At 44.9% G+C, this 21,321-nt stretch overlaps 1 long non-coding RNA gene across 1 annotated transcript; it reads right to left on the reverse strand.

The window, feature by feature from the left end:
* Window positions 1-310: 310 nt before the first annotated feature.
* LOC139748553 (uncharacterized) lies at window positions 311-16,326 on the reverse strand. The gene is made up of 3 exons (XR_011712731.1): window positions 14,142-16,326; window positions 3,496-3,628; window positions 311-1,653 (listed from the first exon to the last, which is right to left on the reverse strand). It is a non-coding gene; the product is annotated as an uncharacterized lncRNA (long non-coding RNA).
* Window positions 16,327-21,321: the final 4,995 nt, after the last annotated feature.

A 21,321-nucleotide genomic window follows, 5' to 3' on the forward strand; every position in this document is an offset into this window, starting at 1 on the left:
ATCTGAGCAGCAAGATATATTCTTAACTGAACACTGGTGATATCAATTCTGCAAATAGGTTACAATTATGCCACACGATTTCCCCGTTATAATACGATATTTGCATGAACACTCCAGCCTGTCCTTCTCGTAAGCAGGATATTGATACACTCCATCATTCGTCAGCGGTAAAGTTGGCCGATGCTGAAATTATTAACCTCTCTCTTCACTGACGACTCTTCTTTCGTATCACGCTGATGTGTTGTTGTGTGTTGTGGGAGGTTCGACATTCAATACATCATAAAAACAATATACATAATCAAACACAATCAACCATTCAAATATTTTATTGCAATCGTTATCAAACGTTAATCGTTCCTTACAGCTGGAAAGAAAAAACAGAATATATTGGCGACATGAACAACGTTCATAACGTGAATAAATCAAACACATACATTTTCCACTACATATCGTAAAAGTATACATTGTCTTATGCTTATTATTGACACATATGTATTAAGCAATAAACCAATCAATTTATAAAGACAAATGAAACCCAGTTTTTAGGTACAGATTAATACACCGCCCAGCCTACAGAGTTCCTGAAAGGCGTGGACATGGTTCAGTAGTTGATGACTAGTCATCTTGTCTCCTGGTTGCCAGGTGTACACCATTTTTGCCCAAACATGTTCAATGATAATTTGGTGTGTTCATTGCTGGCTTGTCCAGGAGCTCCAGGGTGTCTTGTTCCTAAGTACCAGCGTTGAACGGCACGAGCAGTGTGGACGGGGCATCTATCGTTAATAGAAATGACAGGCCCGGCATGGAGAGGTAAACTCCTCGCCCGCAGAGACGGTAGAAACGTTCCTCCAGCACTTACTGCAACAGTCGTTGCAGTAAAGCAACCTCCAATGTGGAAAACGTCACCCAAGCCATGTAATGTCACTCTCCTCTACATGAAACAGGTAAGGTGATATGAACGGGCCTCCTCGCTCATGCTGGGTCGGTCATATGTGCATGCGAAACATTATGATTTTAACGCTTATTGTAGTGATTCGGCAAGATTTATATCAACAGTGGTTTTTCTTTTTTTTTTTAATACTAATCGCCATTTCCCGTATTAGCGAGGTAGCGTTAAGAACAGAGGATGAGGACTGGGCCTTTGAGGGAATATCCTCACCTGGCCCCTTTCTCTGTTTCTTCTTTTGGAAAAAAAAAAATGAGGGGAGGATTTCCAGCCTCCCGCTCCCTTCCCTTTTAGTCGCCTTCTACGACACGCAGGGAATACGTGGGAAGTATTCTTTCTCCCCTATCCCCAGTGGTTTATAAACAGTATATCATTAACTTTTGGTTACCAACATGAATTTCTGGTTACTATAACTATGCCGTTCTAAGTCTTTGAACAACAACAAGTTCTCAACGTCATATCGGTTACAGTTCCTCCTCCAGCACTGAACCTTACCATGAGAGTTGGATATACACATCTCCCCCGTGAACACTGCTTCAGACCAGATTCTGTTTCATTCAATGTGCTGTTCCCTCAGACGTTCATTCCTCGCGGGAGTTCTGTGGTGTGTTCCCTTGTCGTGCAAAATTAGCCTGCGGCTCAACGGAAAAACGTCTTATGCCTATCACGTTCGCTGGAGGGGGTTGCCTCTGCCACTCATGTTCTCTCTGCCAACAATAAAACACAACAATATTCACAAAGAATGGACACTCAGTTCCCTGAATTGAAAATCTAAATTTCAATTATCAAGTTTAGATAGTTATAAGCCTAATTTCATAACTTACAATCTACGTAATACCTTTAATATGAAAATGAGGTTACAATAATGACAAATATTTTCAAATATATTGCCTACTTCATTGTTATCAAAACTTACGCATACCCATATATAGTTACCCGCGAACAGACACTTCGGATTTGGCTGCTAATAAACTCCGATGCAGGTATTCCATTCTCTATACATCATTCACCATTGCTGCTATGTTCCACTCCTTTTCACACACTCTTATAACTTACATTAAGTCGTTAAGGTTACCGCTCTCCAACCTTCTTCTATTCCACTTCATGGTGTTGGAGGATAGGACAACTTCATGTGCGATGACCAGTATGGAGAACACATTATCAAGGAGAGTGATCATGCGACTTCTGAGCACCAACCTCTCAGATTCACCATAGCCTACCTCGCCGGGGTCCAGTAGACGAGCTACCGTTCCCCGGCCAGCCGACCCAACCTACCTCACCATAACTCAATACAGAAGCCACCACTCACCTACCATTTCTGGGCTACCTCACCGCGACCCAGTATAGTAACCACAGCTTCGCGGCTCACCGAACCTACCTCACAATGATCCAGTTTGGTAGCCACCACTCACCCGTCTATTCTAGCCTACCTCACCTTGACCAGGTGCAGTACCTCCCCGCCCACCCGACCGTAGCCTATGAAAATCTTACCTAACCTCCCAAGAAGCAGATAATTATAAAGGAAATGTGCCATTATTATTGTGGTCTGTTGGTGTGAGAACGGATGAAGTGACCACGTATAGGGGAGGTTAGGAAGTGGGGCGAACTCTTACCACAATTTCTAATTTCTTTCACTGGCAACACGAAACTTCAAAAGGACCCGGTGGCCTGTTACTATTTGTATTTGCAAATCCTAAACAAAGAATGTCATTCGGATGAGCTAAACTATCAATTTACCAAAACCATGTTCACTGTAATAACGTCCATGGCGGGTTACACATTCCAGGATGAACAATCATTAGCTGTCACCTGAGTCAATAGCAATATACTTCGAAGTCTCTGTCTACCGAGTTCATTGTTCTCTACATTTTCTAGCTGTTGTAATTACATTAAGTACACCTAACTATAGTTCACCACTCGCTCTACAATGGTTACAACCAGAGATCCAAAAATTTAGAGGAAAATTGAAGGATTTATCTAAATGTCCTTTGGCGTCTTCAAAGGCCTTTACAGGGGAATAGTGGCATCTAAAGGGAAAGACCCTAATTAAAAGTCTACTTGAAATATCCTTTGGGGGTGCCAAACTCCAATACAGTTGGCTGGTGGCATCCAAAAATAAAAAGACAAATTAAATGTTTATTTTATATCCCCTTTGGCGCCGCCAAAGGCAATTACAGGGGCATAGAGGCATCAAAAGGGAAAGAAACATTTGGAAAGCTTACTTTAATGCCACTTTGGGGATGCTAAAGGGTAAAAGAATTGAATGGACGCATCGAAACATTTAGAGGAAAATTGAAGGATTAATCTAACTCTCCTTTGGCGTCTTCAAAGGCCTTTACAGGGGAATAGTGGCATCTGAAGGGAAAGAGAAAAATTAAAAGTATACTTAAAAGACAGTTTAGGGGTGCCAAATTCCAATACCTTTGCATGGTGGCATCCAAAAATAAAAATACAAATTAAAGCTTTAGTTTAAATCCCCTTTGGCGCAGCCAAAGGCAATTACAGGGGCATAGAGGCACCAAAGGGAAAGATACATTTGCAAAGCTTACCTTAATGCCTCTTTAGGGATGCCAAAGTGCAAGAGAATTGCGTGGAGGCATCCAAAATCTTAGAGGAAAATTGAAGGATTAATCTAAATCCCCTTTGGCGTCTTCAAAGGCCTTTACAGGGGAGTAGTGGCATCTGAAGGGAAAGAGATAAATTAAAATTTTATATAAAAGACCGTTTAGGGGTGCCAAAGTCCAATACAGCTGCACGGAGGTATCCAAAATTAAAAAGACAAATTAAAGTTTTATTTTCAATCCCGTTTGGCGCCGCCAAAGGCAATTACAGGGGCATAGAGGCATCATAAGGGAAAGAAACATTTGGAAAGCTTACTTTAATGCCACTTTGGGGATGCCAAAGGTCAAGAGAATTGCGGTGAGGCATCCAAAAATTTAGAGAAAAATTGAAGGATTAATCTAAATGCCCTTTGGCGTCTTCAAAGGCCTTTACAGGGTAATAGTGGCATCTGAAGGGAAAGAGACAAATTAAAAGTTTACTTAACAGACCGTTTAGGGGTGCCAAAGTTTTTGTATGGTGGCATCCAAAAACAAAAAGACAAATTAAATATTTAGTTTAAATCCCCTTTGGTGCCGCCAAAGGCAATTATAGGGGCATAGAGGCATCAAAAGGGAAAGAAACATTTCGAAAGCTTACTTTAATACCACTTTGGGGATGCCAAAGGGCAAGAGAATTGCATGGACTCATCGAAAAATTTAGAGGAAAATTGAAGGATTAATCTAACTCCCCTTTGGCGTCTTCAAAGGCCTTTACAGGGGAATAGTGGCATCTGAAGGGAAAGAGACAAATTAAAAGTTTACTTAACAGACCGTTTAGGGGTGCCAAAATCCAATACCTTTGCATGGTGGCATCCAAAAATAAAAAGACAAATTAAAGATTTAGTTTAAATCCCCTTTGGTGCCGCCAAAGGCAATTATAGGGGCATAGAGGCATCAAAAGGGAAAGAAACATTTCGAAAGCTTACTTTAATACCACTTTGGGGATGCCAAAGGGCAAGAGAATTGCGTGGAGACATTGAAAAATTTAGAGGAAAATTGAAGGATTAATGTAAATCCCCTTTGGCGTCTTCAAAGGCTCATTCTAGTCAGTCCACCGACATTGGTATTGACAGCAGAATGGAACCTGTAAGTGTAGCAGAAGGCAACCTGAAGTTTAAGCAGAGGACAACCTGGAAGTACAGCAGACAAACTAGAGGTACAGCAGAAAACAACTTGAATGTAGAGCAAATGACAACTTGGAGGTTCAACATAAGACAACCTGGAAGTGCAGGAGACAGACTTGAGGTTCAGCAAAAGACCTGAAGGTGCATCAGAAGAGAACCCGGAGGAACAGGAGAGGACAACCTGGAAGTACAGCAGATGACAACCTAGTAGTACAGCAGAAGACAACCTAGAGGTACAGCGGAAGAGAACCTGTAGGTGTAGCAGAAGACGACCTGGAGGTACAGCAGAAAAAAACTTGAAGGTGAAGCAAACAACTTGAAGGTGCAGCAGAAGACAGTCTTCTTCTGGAGGTATAGCAGAAGATAACCTTGAGGTGAAGCAAAAAGCTTGAAGATACAGCAGAAGACAACCTGAAATAGAAGCAAACAGCCTGAAGGTACAGCAGAAGACAGCCTGGAGGTACAGCAAAAGACAACCTGAAGGTACAGCAGAAGAGAACCTGCAGTTACAGCAGAGGACAACCTGGAAGTACAGAGGAAGACAACTTGAAGGAACAACAGAACACAAGCTGGAGGTACAGCAGAAGACAACCTGAAGATGCAGCAGAAGACAACCTGGAGATATAGCAGAAAATAAACTGAAGGTACAGCAGAGGACAACTTGGAGGTTCAAAAGAAGCCAACCTGGAAGTGCAGGATGCAGACTGGAGTTTTCAGCAAAAGACCTGAAGGTGCATCAGAAGAGAACCTGGAGGTACAGCATAGGACAGTCTGAAAGTACAGCAGAAGGCAACTTGGAGGTATATCAGAAGACAACCTTGAGATGCAGCAGAAGACAACCTAGAAGTACAGCAGATGACAACCTGGAGGTACAGCAGCAGACAACGTGTAGGTGCATCAGTAGACAAACTGGAGGTGCAGCAGGAAAAAACTTGGAGGTGAAGCAAATAGTTTGAAGGTACAGCAAAAGACAACCTAGAGGTACATCAGAAGACAACCTGAAGGTGAATCAAACAGCTTAAAGGTACAGCAGAAGACAGCCATGAGGTACAGTAAAAGACAACCTGGAGAAACAGCAGAGCACAACCTGGAGGTACAGCAGAAGATAACCCCGAGTTACAGCAGAAGACAACCTGGAGGTGTGTCAGAAGACAACATGAAGGTACATCAGAAGAGAACTTGGAGGTAGAGGAGAAGAAAACCGAGAGGTACGACAGAATAAAAACTGTAAGTGTAGAAGAAGACAAGGTGAAGGGGGAGCAGAGGACAACCTGGAAATGCAGCAGATAAAAAACCTGGAGGTGAAGCAAAGAGCTTGAAGGTACAGCAGAAGACAACCTGAAGGTGAATGAAACAGCTTGAAGGTACGGCAGAGGACAATCTCGAGGTACAGCAAAAGACAACCTGGATGAACAGCAGCAGACAACCTGGAAGTACAGCAGAAGACAACCAGTAGGTGTAGCAGAAGACAACCTGGAGGTGCAGCAAAAAAAAAACCTGGAGGTGAAGGAAATAGCTTGAAGGTACAGCAGACGACAACCTCGAGGTACAGCAGAAGACGACCTGGAGAAACAGCAGAGCACAACCTGCAGGTACAGGAGAGGAAGACCTGGAGGTACAGCACAATAAGACCAGGAAGTGTAGCAGAAGACAATCTGAAGATGCAGCAGAAGACAACCTGAAGATGGAGCAGAAGACAACCTGGTGGTGGAGCAGATGACAACGCGAAGACTCAGCAAAAGACAAACTGGAGGTGTAGCAGAAGACAACCTGAAGATTCAGGAAAACACAACATGGAGGTGTAGCAGAAGACAACCCGAAGATTCAGCAGAAGACAACCTGAAGGTGGAGCACAAGACAACCTGAAGATTCAGCAGAAGACAACCTGAAGTTGGAGCACAAGACAACCTGAAGATTCAGTAGAAGACAACCTGAAGATTCAGCAGAAGACAACCTGAAGATTCAGCAGAAGACAACCAGGAGATACAGCAGCAGACAACCTGAAGATGGAGCAGAAGATAACCAGGAGATACAGCAGCAGACAAATTGGAAGTACAGCAGAAGACAACCTGGAGGTACAGCGAAAAACATTAATGTACAGCAGAGGACAACTTGGAGGTTCAAAAGAAGCCAACCTGGAAGTGCAGGAGGCAGACTGGAGTTTGCAGCAAAAGACCTGAAGGTGCAGCAGAAGAGAACCTGGAGGTACAGCATAGGACAGTCTGAAAGTACAGCAGAAGGGAACTTGGAGGTATATCAGAAGACAACCTTGAGATGCAGCAGAAGACAAGCTAGAAGTACAGCAGATGACAACCTGAAGGTGAATCAAAAAGCTTAAAGGTACAGCAGAAGACAGACATGAGGTACAGTAAAAGAGAACCTGGAGAAACAGCAGAGCGCAACCTGGAAGTACAGCAGAAGATTACCTCGAGGTACAGCGGAAGACAACATGGAAGTACAGCAGAGCACAACCTAGATGTACAGTAGAAGATAACCTGAGTGTGGAGCAGAGGAAAACCTGGAGTTACAGCAGAAGACAGCCTGGAGGTGCATCAGAAGACAACCTGGAGGTCCAGGAGAAGAAAAGCTGGAGGTACAGAAGCATAAAACCTGTAAGTGTAGGAGAAGACAACCTGAAGGTGGAGCAGAGGACAACCAGGAAGTGCAGCAGAAGACAACCAGAAGATGGGGCACAAGAACACCTGGAGGTGGAGTAGATGTCAATTTAGAGGTAGAAAAGATCTCAACCTGAAGGTACAGCAGAAGACAACCTGGAGGTGGAGCAGACTAACTGGAGGTACAGCAGAAAACGACTTGAATGTACAGCAGAGGACAACTTGGAGGTTCAACAGAAGAGAACCTGGAAGTACAGCAGACGACAACCTGGAGGTGCAGCAGCAGCAGCAGACAGCCTGGAAGTACAGCAGAAGGCAACCTGTAGCTGCAGCAGAAGACAACCTGGAGGTAAAGCAGAAGACAACCTGGAGTTACAGCAGAAGACAACCTGGAGGTACAGCAGAAGACAACCTGGATGTGCAGCAGGAAAAAACTTGGTGGTGAAGCAAATAGTTTGAAGGTGCAGCAGCAGAAGACAACCTGTAGATACAGCAGAAAACACCCTGGAAGTACAGCAGAAGACAACCTGGAGGTGAAGCGAACAGCTTGAAGATACAGCAGAAGACAACCTGGAAGTACAGCAGAAGACAACCAGTAGGTGTAGCATAAGACAACCCATAGGTGTAGCAGAAGACAACCTGGAGGTGCAGCAAAAAAAAAAAAACCTGGAGGTGAAGGAAATAGCTTGAAGGTACAGCAGACAACAACCTCGAGGTACAGCAGAAGACAACCTGGAGGAACAGCAGAGCACAATCTGCAGGTACAGGAGAAGAAGACCTGGAGGTACAGCGACAACCTGAAGATGGAGCAGAAGACAACCTGAAGATTCAGCAAAAGACAACCTGGAGGTGTAGCAGAAGACAACCTGAAGATTCAGCAGAGGACAACCTGAAGATTCAGGAAAACACAACCTGGAGGTGTAGCAGAAGACAACCCGAATATTCAGCAGAAGACAACCTGAAGTTGGAGCACAAGACAACCTGAAGATTCAGTAGAAGACAACCTGAAGATTCAGGAAAATCCAACCTGGAGGTGCAGCAGAAGACAACCTGAAGATTCAGTAGAAGACAACCTGAAGATTCAGCAGAAGACAACCTGAAGATTCAGCAGAAGACAACCTGAAGATTCAGCAGAAGACAACCTGAAGATTCAGCAGAAGACAACCTGAAGATGGAGCAGAAGACAACCAGGAGATACAGCAGCAGACAACTTGGAAGTAAAGCAGAAGACAACCTGGAGGTACAGCGGAAAACAACATCAATGTACAGCAGAGGACAACTTGGAGGTTCAAAAGAAGCCAACCTGGAAGTGCAGGAGGCAGACTGGAGTTTTCAGCAAAAGACCTGAAGGTGTAGCAGAAGAGAACCTGTAGGTACAGCATAGGACAGTCTGAAAGTACAGCAGAAGGCAACTTGGAGGTATATCAGAAGACAACCTTGAGATGCAGCAGAAGACAACCTAGAAGTACAGCAGATGACAACCTGGAGGTACAGCAGCAGACAACGTGTAGGTGCAGCAGTAGACAAATTGGAGGTGCAGCAGGAAAAAACTTGGAGGTGAAGCAAATAGTTTGAAGGTACAGCAAGAGACAACCTAGAGGTACAGCAGAAGACAACCTGAAGGTGAATCAAACTGCTTAAAGGTACAGCAGAAAACAGCCATGAGTTACAGTTAAAGACAACCTGGAGAAACAGCAGAGCACAACCTGGAGGTACAGCAGAAGATAACCCCGAGGAACAGCGGAAGACAACATGGAGGTACAGCAGAGCACAACCTAGATGTACAGCAGAAGATAACCTGGAGGTACAGCATCATACAACCTGTAAGTGTTAGCAGAAGATAACCTGAGTGTGGAGAAGAGGAAAACCTGGAGTTACAGCAGAAGACAGCCTGGAGGTGCATCAGAAGACAACATGGAGGTACAGGAGAAGAAAAGCTGGAGGTACAGAAGCATAAAACCTGTAAGTGTAGCAGAAGACAACCTGAAGGTGGAGCAGAGGACAACCAGGAAGTGCAGCAGAAGACAACCAGAAGATGGAGCACAAGACAACCTGGAGGTGGAATAGATGTCAATTTAGAGGTAGAAAAGAGCTCAACCTGAAGGTACAGCAGGAGACAAGCTGTAGGTGGAGCAGACTAACTGGAAGTACAGCAGAAAATGACTTGAATGTAGAGCAGAGGACAACTTGGAGGTTCAACAGAAAAGAACCTGGAAGTACAGCAGACGACAACCTGGAGGTGCAGCAGAGGACAACCTGAAGATACAGCAGAAGACAACCTGGAGGTACAGCAGAAGACAACCTGGAAGTGCAGGAGGCAGACTGGAGTTTTCAGCAAAAGACCTGAAGGTGCAGCAGAAGAGAACCTGGTGGTACAGAATAGGACAGTCTGAAAGTACAGCAGAAGGCAACTTGGAGGTATATCAGAAGACAACCTTGAGATGCAGCAGAAGACAACCTAGAAGTACAGCAGATGACAACCTGGAGGTACAGCAGCAGACAACGTATAGGTGCAGCAGCAGACAAACTGGAGGTGCAGCAGGAAAAAACTTGGAGGTGAAGCAAATAGTTTGAAGGTACAGCAAAAGACAACCTAGAGGTACAGCAGAAGACAACCTGAAGGTGAATCAAACAGCTTAAAGGTACAGCAGAAGGCAGCCATGAGGTACAGTAAAAGAGTACCTGGAGAAACAACAGAGCACAACCTGGAGGTGCAGCAGAAGATAACCCCAAGGCACAGCGGAAGACATGGAGGTACAGCAGAGCACAACCTAGATGTACAAGAGAAGATAACCTGGAGGTACAGGATCATACAACCTGTAAGTGCAGCAGAAGATAACCTGAGTGTGGAGCAGAGGAAAACCTAGATTTACAGCAGAAGACAGCCTGGAGGTGCATCAGAGGACAACCTGGAGGTACAGAAGAAAAGCTGGAGGTACAGCAGTATAAACATGTAAGTGTAGCAGAAGACAACCTGCAGGTGGAGCAGAGGACGGCCTAGAGGTACAGCAGCAAAGAACCTGGAATTACAGCAGAAGACAACCTGGAGGTGCAGCAGAAACAAACTTGGAGGTGAAGCAAACAGCTTGAAGGTACAGCACAAGACAACCTAGTGGTACAGCAGTATACAACCTGTAAGCGCAGCAGAAGATAACTTGAATGTGGAGCAGAGGATAACCTCGAGTTACAGCCGAAGACAACCTGGAGGTGCATCAGACGACAACCTGGAGGTACAGGAGTAGAAAACCTGGAGGTACAGCAGAAGACAACCTGAAGGTGCAGCAGAAGACAACCTGAAGATGCAGCAGAAGACAACCTGAAGATGCAGCAGAAGACAACCTGAAGATGCAGCAGAAGACAACCTGAAGATGCAGCAGAAGACAACCTGAAGATGCAGCAGAAGACAACCTGAAGATGCAGCAGAAGACAACTTGAAGATGCAGCAGAAGACAACCTGAAGATACAGCAGAAAATAACCTGAAGGTAAAGCAGAAGACAACCTGGAGGTGCAGCAGACAAACTGGAGGTACAGCGGAAAACAACTTGATTGTACAACAGAGGACAACTTGGAGGTTCAACAGAAGACAATCTGGAAGTGCAGGAGACAGACTGGAGGTTTAGCAAAAAACCTGAAGGTGCAGCAGAAGAGAACCTGGATGTACAGCAGAGGACAATATGGAAGTACAGAAGAAGACAACCTGGAAATGCAGCAGAAGACAACCTAGAGGTACAGCAGATGAGAACCTGGAGGTATAGCAGCAGACAACCTGGAAGTACAGCAGAAGAAAACCTGTAGGTGCAGCAGCAGACAACGTGGAGGTGTTGCAGAAAAAAACCTGGAGGTGAAGGAAACAGCTTGAATATACAGCAGAAGACAACCTGAAGGTGAATCAAACAGCTTGAAGGTACAGCAGAAGACAACCCCGAGGTACAGCAGAAGATAACCTGGAGGTACAACAGAAGACAGCATGGAGGTACAGTAGAGCACAACCAGGAGGTACAGTATCAGACAACCTGGAGGTATGTATCAGACAACCTGGAGGTATGTATCAGACAACCTGGAGGTATATCAGCAGACAACATGAAGGTACAGCAGTATACAACCTGTAAGTGCAGCAGAAGATGACCTGAAGTGGAGCAGAGGACAACTTGGAAGTACAGCAGAAGGCAACCTGAAGTTGGAGCAGAGGATATCTTAGAAATACAGCAGAAGACAACCTTGAAGTGCATCAAACTAACTGGAGGTACAGCAGAAAACAACTTGAATATACAGCAGAGGACAATTTGGAGGTTCAATAGAAGACAACCTGGAAGTGCAGGAGACAGACTGGAGGTTCAGTAAAAGACCTGAAGGTGCAGCAGAAGAGAACCTGGAGGTACAACAGAAGACAACCTGGAAGTATAGCAGAAGACAACTTGGAGGTACAGTAGAAGACAACCTGGATATGCAGCAGAAGACAACCTAGCGGTACAACAGAGGACAACCTAGAGGTAAAGCAGCAGACATCCTGGAAGTACAGCAGAAGAAAACCTGTAGATACAGCAGAAGACAACCTGGAGATGCAGCAGAAGACAACCTGGAGGTGAAGGAAACAGTTTGAAGGCACAGCAGAAGACAACCTAGAGGTACAGCATCCGACAACCTAGAAGTACAGCAGAAGACATCCTGGAGGTGCAGCAGACATAAACCTGGAGGTGAAGCAAACAGCTTGAAGGTACAGCAGAAGACAACCTAGAGGTACAGCACTATACAACTTGTAAGTGCAGCAGAAGATACCCTGAAGGTGGAACAGAGGATAACCTAGAGTTACATCCGAAGACAATCTGAAGATGGAGGAGAAAACAACCTGAAGGTGAAGCAGAGGACAACCTGGAGGTGCATCAGTAGACAACCTGGAGGTACAGGAGAAGAAAACCTGTAAGTGTTGCTGAAGACAACCTGAAGGTGGAGCGGAGGATAACCTAGATGTACAGCAGAAGACAATCTGGAGGTACAGCAGAAGACAGCCTCGAGGCACAGTAAAAGACAACCTGGAGGTACAGTAGAAGCAAAACCTGGAGGTGAAGCAAACAGCTTGAAGGTACAGCAGAAGACAACCTGAAGGTACATCAGAGCACAGCCTGGAGGTGCTGCAGAAGAGAATCCTGGAGGTGAAGGAAACAGCTTGAAGGTACAGCAGAAGACAACCTGAAAGTACATCAGAGGACAACCTGGAGGTGGAACAGAAGACATCCTGGAGGTACAGCAGAGCACAACCTGGAGGTACAGCAGCAGACGACCTGTAGGTACAGCAGCAGACGACCTGTAGGTACAGCAGCAGACGACCTGGAGGTACAGCAGAAGAAGACCTGTAGGTACAGTAGAAGACGACCTGGAGGCACAGTAGAAGACGACCTGTAGGTAGAGTAGAAGACAACCTGGAGGTACAGTAAAAGATAACCTGAAGGCACAGGACAAGACGACCTGTAGGTACAGTAGATGACCTCTAGGCATAGAAGACGACCTGTAGGTACAGTAGAAGACAACCTGTGGGTAGAGTAGAAGATGACCTGTGGGTAAAGTAGAAGACATCCTGGAGGTACAGTAGAAGATGACCTGTAGGTACAGTAGCAGACGACCTGTAGGTACAGTAGAAGACAGAGGTAAAGTAGAAGATGACCTGTAAGTACAGTAGAAGACGACCTGTGGGTACAGTAGAAGACGACCTGTAGGTACACTAGAAGACGACCTGTAGGTACACTAGAAGACGACCTGTAGGTACACTAGAAGACGACCTGTAGGTACAATAGAAGACGACCTGTAGGTACAATAGAAAACGACCTGTAGGTACAGCAGAATACAACCTGTAGGTACAGCAGAATACGAAGATTAGGTACAGCAGAAGATGACCAGTAGTTACAGCGAAACACAACCTACAGGTACCGTTGAGGACATACTGTAGGTTCAATAAGAGGCAACAGGTTACTATATAGTAAGGCATATCAAGGGGTCATAAATAATGGCAGTATTGTTGAAAAAAAAAAGAATTATCATTATATAAGATCCCATCTTATAACACGTTATAGGATACTATAAAGAGACTTAATATAAACCTTATACCACGAAACATATGAAAAACGTACACGTGAGTGAAATCCACTGGTCTAAAAGATAATGATAGACTCAGCCTATGTAACGCAGCACAGGAGGAAACATTAACAAAGAGTGAACTGTAAGAAATATATGATCAAATCTTCCTAACATTTCTATGCTGACGTCAAAACCATTTTGAAGTCGACGTCATCAGGCCGACCTAATCATGGAACAGTGACGTCAGAACATCAGGTGACGTCACCAACATATATAAATACAACGTGTAAAAAAAATTGAGATGAAAACTTGGGCTGGAATCCAGAAGTGTGTTAACAGGTCTGAGGCCTACGGCTCCCACCCTCCCACGGTCTCGGTGTCTCCATTTACTTCATCCTACCAACCAAATATGTTGACGTCTTTTCTGATAATATACTCTCTATATCAGATAAAATTATCTATTTCTTCATCAAAATGGTCATACAAAGTTCATTAAGAGTTTCTTTTAAATAGACGTATATGAAAAAGTAAATATCTCGATACGTAATCACGTAATCAAAGTATATTCTTTATGCTCATATGTAAAAATGTACAGCTTCTACGTAATGTATAGATAACATAACTATTCACTCGTATCGTCTATAAATTTCACCAGAAGTAAAGCATAATAAAGATTTGACGATGAATCATATGGCAACAGCTCCACCCACTTGCGTCCTGGGTTTCGTTCAGTGATTCACCGCCAGCGTCAAACATGTCTTATGATTTCAACGAAAACTTACTTACCTCGTCCAGGTCATGCAGCGTCCTCAGCATGACTTCTCTATCCAAATGTATAGCAGTATAATACTTTGACCTCCATTTGGCTGCCTCTTGTGACGAACGCTTGTTTGTGTGTGATCTTCATGGCATCGACAACTGAATGTTTACACTCTCTGAATGTCTTGTACACCAGATGAAGACGCTTTAGGATAATTAGCCATTGTTCTTATATCCACTGGTATGTCGACAGTTCTCACACCGTAACACTGTCAAAAAAATGGGTTTAAAACCATTGTACAAACAGACACACACTGGATAAATCCTTAAGCCACCATTGCTCTGGGTCAACTGACATAAACATCTGACGTCACATATTTGAACGACGGAGAATGTATTTGAGAAGGATAACTACCCTAGATTACTATAGGTTTTATGAAGGCGTTAATATTGCCACCACTAAATCTATCTTATGATAAGCTCGTAACTTGTAAAGGAGAACGTGTAGAGAACGGTTAGGGTAAAAAAAAAAGACTTTCTCCTAGGTGACATATTAAGTAAAATGTGCTTAATAGTAAAGCGAACTTATACTGATAATGAAGTGCTTTGATTTTGATCATTGTATTAATATGTGTACTATCTTTTATGGTGTTATTGTGACCATTAACACCACCTTTTCGAATCTCAAATTTCGGTGGAACCTATCATCTCTGCCGAAAATATCAAAAAATGTCATCAGAGGAGATATCAGACGCAGAGCAGGTGATTATTGTAACGCTATCTGATCGCTGAGGTAGAGTTCTATATATCACTTTCATGATAGACTGGCACCACACTAGTCTAGGAGAGTAACATTTTCCATACTGATCTTTTTCGATTGGACAGATATGCCAGCGGCGTGATCAAAGCGCCATCCTCTAGAGACGCAGATAACACGTATGACAGCCAGTGATAGAAAATATCAGAATTGAACTTAACACATGATACCTTATACCTGTGTTCACTTGTGGAGCCCCTCTGTGAGTTAAGCTACCTTGGGGCGCCAGGCACTATATTAAAACCATTAATTCCTCACACGTAAAGCATGAAATTATAACACTATACACAAATCCTATATAAGCTGATCACGGAGTCGATAGCATGCTGGGTTAACTTATAGTAACGCTAATGCGGAATGCATGTTTCTAGATATTTTAATGGCTCGATCCCCTCCAGCATTTGGCGCCATAATAGTCGCATGAATAATCAAAGCAACTCATATGTTGGGCAAAAGCACATCCAGTTGTGAAGTGTCTAGTTCACGAAGTGCATATAAAGGGTCTTGTCATCACATGTGACTTGCACTTTGTGCACTGAACATAATGAAGGATTCATCAGGATAGCAGTCCTCCAGGTCCTCTGGATATGCCTGTTGCAACCTTGCAGCCATTTGACGTATTTCAGTGGCATAAATTCCCTCAACAGTGCTCACGCTAGTCAGTACACCGACACTGGTATTGACAGCAGAATGAAACCTGTAAGTGTAGCAGAAGGCAACCTGAAGTTGGGGCAGAGGAGAACCTGGAGGTATAGCAGATGACAACCTGGTAGTATAGCAGAAGACAACCTGGAGGTACAGCAGAAGACAACCTGGAGATGCAGCAGAAGACAACCTGGAGGTACAGCGGAAGACAACCTGTAGGTGCAGCAGACGACGACCTGGAGATACAGCAGAAAAAAAAGTGAAGGTCAAGCAAACAGCTTGAAGGTACAGCAGAAGACAACCTAGAGGTACAGCAGAAGACAACCTCAAAGTGAATCAAACATCTTGAAGGTACAGCAGAAGACAGTCTTCACCTGGAGGCATAGCAGAAGATAACCTTGAGGTGCAGCAAAAAGCTTGAAGATATAGCAGAAGACAACCTGAAAGCGAAGCAAACAGCTTGAAGGTACAGCAGAAGACAGCCTAGAGGTACAGCAAAAGACAACCTGAAGGTACAGCAGAAGAGAACCTGGAGTTACAGCAGAGGACAACTTGTAAGTACAGCAGAAGACAGCTTCAATTAGCAGTAGAGCACAACCTGGAGGTACAGCAGAAGATAACCTGGAGGTACAGCAGTATGCAACCTGTAAGCGCAGCAGAAGATAACCTGAATGTGGAGCAGAGGATAACCTGGAGTTACAGACGAAGACAACCTGGAGTTACATCAGAAGACAACCTGGAGGTACAGATGAAGAAAACCTGGAGGTACAGCAGAATAATACCTGTAAGTGTAGCAGAAGACAACCTGAAGGTGGAGCAGAGGACAACCTGCAGGTACAGCAGAAGACAACCTGGAGGTGCAGCAGAACACAACCTTGAGGGATAGCAGACAAACTGGAGGTACAGCAGAAAGCAACTTGAATGTACAGCAAATGACAACTTGAAGGTTCAACAGAAGACAACCTGGAAGTGCAGGAGACAGACTGAAGGTTCAGCAAAAGACCTGAAGGTGCAGCAGAAGAGAACCTGGAGGAAGAGGAGAGGACAACCTGGAGGTTCAGCAGATGACAACCTGGTAGTACAGCAGAAGACAACCTGGAGGTACTGCAGAAGACAACCTGGAGATGCAGCAGAAGACATCCTAGAGGTACAGCAGAAGACAACTTGGGGGTACAGCAAAAGACAACCTGTAGGTGCAGCAGAAGACGACCTGGAGGTAAAGCAGAAAAAAAACCTGAAGGTGAAGCAAACAGCTTGAAGTTACAGCACAAGACAACCTAGAGGTACAGCAGAAGACAACCTGAAAGCGAAGCAAACAGCTTGAAGGTACAGCAGAAGCCAGCCTAGAGGTACAGCAAAAGACAACCTGAAGGTACAGCAGAAGAGAACCTGGAGTTACAGCAGAGGACAACTTGTAAGTACAGCAGAAGACAGCTTCAATTAGCAGTAGAGCACAACCTGGAGGTACAGCAGAAGATAACCTGGAGGTACAGCAGTATGCAACCTGTAAGCGCAGCAGAAGATAACCTGAATGTGGAGCAGAGGATAACCTGGAGTTACAGACGAAGACAACCTGGAGTTACATCAGAAGACAACCTGGAGGTACAGATGAAGAAAACCTGGAGGTACAGCAGAATAATACCTGTAAGTGTAGCAGAAGACAACCTGATGGTGGAGCAGAGGACAACCTGCAGGTACAGCAGAAGACAACCTGGAGGTGCAGCAGAACACAACCTTGAGGGATAGCAGACAAACTGGAGGTACAGCAGAAAGCAACTTGAATGTACAGCAAATGACAACTTGAAGGTTCAACAGAAGACAACCTGGAAGTGCAGGAGACAGACTGAAGGTTCAGCAAAAGACCTGAAGGTGCAGCAGAAGAGAACCTGGAGGAAGAGGAGAGGACAACCTGGAGGTTCAGCAGATGACAACCTGGCAGTACAGCAGAAGACAACCTGGAGGTACTGCAGAAGACAACCTGGAGATGCAGCAGAAGACATCCTAGAGGTACAGCAGAAGACAACTTGGGGGTACAGCAAAAGACAACCTGTAGGTGCAGCAGAAGACGACCTGGAGGTAAAGCAGAAAAAAAACCTGGAGGTGAAGCAAACAGCTTGAAGTTACAGCACAAGACAACCTAGAGGTACAGCAGAAGACAACCTGAAAGTGAATAAAACAGCCTGAAGGTACAGCAGAAGAGAGCCTTGAGGTACAGCAAAAGACAACCTGAAGGTACAGCAGAAGAGAACCTGGAGTTACAGCAGAGGACATCCTGGAAGTACAGCAGAGGACAACTTGGAGGAACAGCAGAGCACAACCTGGAGGTACAGCAGAAGATAACCTGGAGGTACAGCAGTATACAACCTGTAAGCGCAGCAGAAGATAACCTGAATGTGGAGCAGAGGATAACCTGGAGTTACAAAGACAACCTGGAGTTACATCAGAAGACAACCTGGAGATACAGATGAAGAAAACCTGGAGGTACAGCAGAATAATACCTGTAAGTGTAGCAGAAGACAACCTGAAGGTGGAGCAGAGGACAACCTGCAGGTACAGTAGAAGACAAGCTGGAGTTGCAGCAGAAGACAACCTGAAGATGCAGCAGGAGAAAACCTGGAGGTATACCAGAAAATAAACTGAAGGTACAGCAGAAGACAACATGGAGGTTCAAAAGAAGACAACCTGGAAGTGCTGGAGACAGACTGGAGGTTCAGCAAAAGACCTGAATGTGCAGCAGAGGAGAACCTGGAGAGGACAACTGGGATGTACAGCAGAAGATAACCTAGAAGTGCAGCTGGAGACAGCCTGAAGGTACATCAGTATACAAACCTCTAAGTGCAGCAGAAGATAACCTGAATGTGGAGCAGAGGATAACCTGGAGTTACAGCAGAAGACAACCTGGAGGTGCATCAGAAGACAACGTGGAGGTACAGAAGAAAACCTGGAGGTACTGCTGAATAAAACCTGTAAGTGTAGCAGAAGACAACCTGAAGGTGGAGCAGATGACAACCTGGAGGTACAATAACAGACAACCTGGAAGTACAGCAGAAGACAACCTGTAGGTGCAGCAGAAGACAACCTGGAGGTACAACAGAAAAAACCTAGAGGTGAAGGAAAGAGATTGAAGGTACAGTAGAAGACAACATTGAGGTACAGCAGAAGACAACCTGGAGGTACAGTAGCAGACAACCTGGAGGTAAAGCAGAAAATGACTTGAAGGTACAGCAGAAGACAACCGGGAGGTACAGTAGAAAAAAAACCTGTAGGTGAAGCAAACAGCTTGAAGGTACAGCAGAAGACAACCAGTAGGTGTAGCAGAAGACAACCTGGAGATATAGCAGAAAGTGACCTGAAGGTATAGCAGAAGACATCCTGGAGGTACAACAGAAGACAACTTGGAGGCACAGCAGAAGACAACCTGTAGGTGCAGCAGAAGACGACCTGGAGGTGAAGCAAAAAAAAAACTGAAGGTAAGGCAAACAGCTTGAAGGTACAGCAGAAGACAACCTGAAAGTGAATCAAACAGCTCGAAGGTGCAGCAGAAGACAACCTGGAGGAACAGCAGCAGACAACCTGGAAGTACAGCAGAAAACAACCAGTAGTTGTAGCAGAAGACAACCAGTAGGTGTACCAGAAGACAATCTGGAGGTGCAGCAGAAAAAAACCTGGAGGTGAAGGAAATAGCTTGAAGGTACAGCGGACGACAACCTCGAGGTACAGCAGAAGACAACCTGGGGATTCACAAGAAGACAACCTGAAGATGGAGCAGAAGACAACCAGGAGATACAGCAGCAGACAAGGTGGAAGTACAGCAGAAGACAACCTGTAGGTGAAGCAGTTGACAACCTGGAGGTACAGCAGCAGACAACGTGTAGGTGCAGCAGAAGACAACCTGGAGGTGCAGCAGGAAAAAAACTGGATGTGAAGCAAATAGTTTGAAGGTACAGCAGAAGATAACCTAGAGGTACAGCAGAAGACAATCTGGAGGTACAGCAGAAGACATCCATGAGGTACAGTAAAAGACAACCTGGAGGAACAGCAGAGCACAACCTGGAGGTACAGCATAAGATAACCCCGAGGTACAGCGGAAGACAACATGGAGTTACAGCAGAGCACAACCTGGATGCCCAGCTGAAGATAACCTGGAGGTACAGCAGCATACAACCTGTAAGTGGAGCAAATGATAACCTGAGTGTGGAGCAGAAGAAAACCTGGAATTACACCAGAAGACAGCCTGGAGCTGTATCAGAAGACAACCTGGAGGTACAGGAGAAGAAAGCTGGAGGTACAGCAGTATAAAACCTGTAAGTGTACCAGAAGACAACCTGAAGGTGGAGCAGAGGACAACCTGGAGGTACAGCAGCAGACAATCTGGAATACAGCAGAAGACAACCTGAAGGTGTAGGAGAAGACAACCTGGAGGTGCAGCAGACAAACTGCAGGTACAACAGAAAACAACTTTAATGTACAACAAAGGACAACTTGGAGGTTCAACATAAGACAACCTGGAAGTGCAGGAGACAGACTGGAGGTTCAGGAAATGACCTGAGAGTGCAGCAGAAGAGAACCTGGAGGTACAGCAGAAGACAATCTGGAGGTACAGCAGAAGACAACCTGGAGGTACAGCAGAAGACAACCTGGAGATGCAGGAGAAGACAACCTAGAGGTACAGCAGATGACAACCTGGAGGTACAGCAGAGGACAAGTTGGAGGTACAGCAGAAGACAACCTGGAGGTACAGCAGAGGACAAGTTGGAGGTACAGCAGAAGACAACCTGGAGGTACAGCAGAAGACAACCTGGAGGTACAGCAGAAGACAACCTGGAGGTACAGCAGAAGACAACCTGGAGGTACAGCAGAAGACAACCTGGAGGTACAGCAGAAGACAACCTGGAGGTACAGCAGAAGGCAACCTGTATATGCATCAGAAGACAACCTGGAGGTGAAGCAGAAGACAACCTGGAAATGCAGCAGAAAAAAAAAACTTGGATGTGAAGCAAACAGCTTGAAGGTACCGCAGAAGATAACCTGGAGGTACAGCAGAAGACAACCTAGAGGTACACCAGAAGACAACCAGAAGGTGAATCAAACAGCTTGAAGGTACAGCAGAAGATAACCTTGAGGTAGAGTAAAAGACAACCTGGAGGAACAGCAGAGCACAACCAAAAATATAGCAGAAAATAACCTGGAAGTACAGCAGAAAACAACATGGAAGTACAGTAGCAGACAACATGGAAGTACAGGAGAAGAAATCCTGTAGATGTAGCAGAAAACAACCTGGAGATACAGCAGCAGACAACATGGAAGTACAGGAGAAGAAAACCTGTAGATGCAGCAGAAAACAACCTGGAGGTACAGTAGAAGACAACCTGGAGGAACAGCAGGGCACAACATGGTGGTACAGCAAAGTATAACCTGGAGGTACAGAAGTATACAACCTGTAAGTGCAGCAGAAGATAACCTGAATGTGAAGCAGAGGATAACCTGGAGTTACAGCAGATGAAAACCTGGAGGTGCATCAGAAGACAACCTGGAGGTACAGGAGAAGAAAACCTGGAGGTACAGAAGAAGAAAACCTGGAGGTACAGAAGAAAACCTGGTGGTACAGCAGACGACAACCTAAAGATGGAGCACAAGGCAACCTGGAGGTATAGGAAAAAATAGCCTGTAAGTACAGGTGAAAATATCATGAATGTACAGCAGAGGACAACTTGGAGGTTCAAAAGAAGACAACCAGGAAGTGCA

This window comes from Panulirus ornatus, unplaced genomic scaffold (assembly GCF_036320965.1).
Source record: "Panulirus ornatus isolate Po-2019 unplaced genomic scaffold, ASM3632096v1 CTG_7510_pilon, whole genome shotgun sequence".
In the NCBI taxonomy this organism is placed as follows: Eukaryota; Metazoa; Arthropoda; class Malacostraca; order Decapoda; family Palinuridae; genus Panulirus; species Panulirus ornatus.